This window comes from Nelumbo nucifera, chromosome 6, assembly GCF_055504915.1.
Source record: "Nelumbo nucifera cultivar China Antique chromosome 6, China Antique-T2T, whole genome shotgun sequence".
In the NCBI taxonomy this organism is placed as follows: domain Eukaryota; kingdom Viridiplantae; phylum Streptophyta; class Magnoliopsida; order Proteales; family Nelumbonaceae; genus Nelumbo; species Nelumbo nucifera.
In genome coordinates, this window is record NC_142654.1 from 46,740,001 (window position 1) to 46,742,500 (window position 2,500).

At 44.0% G+C, this 2,500-nt stretch overlaps 1 non-coding gene across 1 annotated transcript in view; it reads left to right on the top strand.

Moving 5' to 3' along the window:
- The first annotated feature begins 2,347 nt into the window (after positions 1 to 2,347).
- The window catches only part of LOC148790877 (5.8S ribosomal RNA), a 156-nt gene continuing 3 nt past the window's right edge, over positions 2,348 to 2,500 (top strand). Inside the window, exon 1 of the ribosomal RNA XR_016077996.1 lies at positions 2,348 to 2,500. This exon is cut by the window's right edge and continues 3 nt beyond it. This is a non-coding gene — a ribosomal RNA (5.8S ribosomal RNA).

The window sequence follows — 2,500 nt, forward strand, 5'->3', positions numbered from 1 at the left end:
GCGATCTCCAGGTTTGAACAGTCCATTAAATCAAAATAAATAAAGAACAATTCCAAATAAATTTTGGATTTAATAGAAATTAATTTCAGATCAATCGCCCTTAACAAGAAACAGTTTCTTGAAAAAAGAAAACAATCTGCGCAAATCTTGAAAGAACACCTTCTATCCATCTGCGCAGGGTCAGATCTGATTTTCTTTTGGTTCAAGATTCGAACCTGTGGCTCTGATACCACTGAGAGAATGGTAGGATCCATCTAATGGACGCCATAAAGGTTGCGGAATGGGTGGGGCGAATTTCAAAAATTTCCTACCTTCTCCTAACTGGGAATCATATTCCCTGAATTTAGAATACAATATTCAAGGATCTACTTGAACCCTAATCAAACCAGATCTGTACCAAAAGATAAATGGGAGGATTATACCTGATCCGGAGAAGCAGTATCTCCCAAAGTTGGTGTTCACGCCCAAAGAATGCTCCAAGATCTGTCCCTGCTGAAGATGACACAGCTGTGGATGGAACAGAACCAGCAGGGTGCGTCCTACACACTGGATCCTTCACAAGAATCCCCTGGATGTACTAAACACTGAATTCTTTCAGTCTTTCTTGCAAGACTGATGTCAAGAACTGGTTTCTTGACTTTCTTTTCTGCAAGGATCAAATCTTGCAATAATGCAGATGGCGGCGGCAGGAGGAGATTTCCAGAAACGAAAAGGCTGAACTGTTTTCTTTTCTGGAGAGAATGAGATCTAATCTCAATTCGCAGGAACCCTTCTTGCTTACCAAAACCCCTTGGATCGAAATCTGATTTCTCTCCCTCTTGGTTCATTCGAAAATCTCCTCCCTTTCTTCTTGATTAAGAAATCTCCTAATTAGGAGTTATCCCAATCCAAATCAGTATTTGGATAGGGGATAATCTTAATCCCTTTCCCAGATAGAGTTAGCTTACTCCTGATCTTATCAGGAGGTTACCAGATTCAAATCTGATTTGAATTTGGTCTCTAAGAGTGGATAAGGCTAAGAGCCCAATCCTTTTTGCCAACTTCAATCTCAAATTCGCCCCATTGATGGGTGATCATATCAGCCCACCTCGAAATGGGCTTTTGGCCCATTAAGTATTCAGTGTTTAATTAGTTTCCAATCTGCTGCCCAGTTGGGCTTCTTTGTATGGCGTGGGACCCAAGCATTGATCTACACACCAGCCACATGGGTTCGGCCCAGCCTTTAATACAAGGCCCAGCCGAATTCACTGAAAATCTCAATGAACCCCTTGAGTCCATCGTATGAACCCTATGGGCCCAACACTTACATTAAGTGGTCCCTGGGCCAAGCCATCTTATAAAAACCCAGGGACTGTGGGCAGGTGCAAGATTAGCCCATCAGGTATTATCCTAAATGGTCTTACACTTAACCTCTCAGCCCTTAATGATCAAGCACTGCCCGACAAGAGAGGACCTCTCCCTCGGCTGCAAGGAACAGTGCCGCACTCTCCTCTCACATGGATCCCGGGAATTAAAACCATTTGCAAACATTTTGAAACCGTACATATATATGTAAATATATTAATTTTGCAAAAACAAAATTCCAACGATTGAAATCAACTGCCGGCAGTTTGGTTTCCATCAGAGAGAGTGCATTCCCGATCATTACCCTTTGTCCGACAAAGTGGCTGATTCTGTCACTATGACCACCCACTCAGATGAATTCTCAAACTGCCCCAACATACCCAGGTTTTGATCCCCACTAAGGATCTCACTGATTGGCATATCAAGGGCAGCCTGATCCAGCACCTAGTGAAGTGTCATAATCGAGTCTAGGGGTCAGGTGTAACTTTCCAGTTTTGCCCATCTATCTCCAAGGTCCAGGGCAAGACTGGAAATCTGGTCCGGTTCAAGGATTCAAGTAATCCCATGCTGTATGTGCCTCGGGTCTTACCCTGATGGCTGAGACAGGCCATTCCAACACTTGGTGGCACACCAGTATCAGCCTTGGCAGGATAAATCTCCCCAGACTTATCCAACGGCTGTGAACATTTAAAACTAACATGAGTCTCTACAAATGTCCAATTTTAGGGTTTTACACAGAATTAAACCAAACAACATGAATCAAACATGCACTTTATTTATTTCCACTAAATAACAAAAGTACATCAAAATGATTGAAGCTAAGGGCATACAAAACTGTCTAACACCATGGCCACCTCTCGCTTGTTAGGGGTTGCTCTTGACACATTGTCTCGTGGCCTCCTAGCTAACAACCAACTCCGGGCGCGGATGGCGCCAAGGAATCTCCATGGAAGGGTGCATAATCCCAACATTGTTGGGTGTTTTGCCTCTATATTCGAAAAACGACTCTCGGCAACGGATATCTCGGCTCTCGCATCGATGAAGAACGTAGCGAAATGCAATACTTGGTGTGAATTGCAGAATCCCATGAACCATCGAGTCTTTGAACGCAAGTTGCGCCCGAGGCCTTTGGGCCAAGGGCATGTCTGCCTGGGCG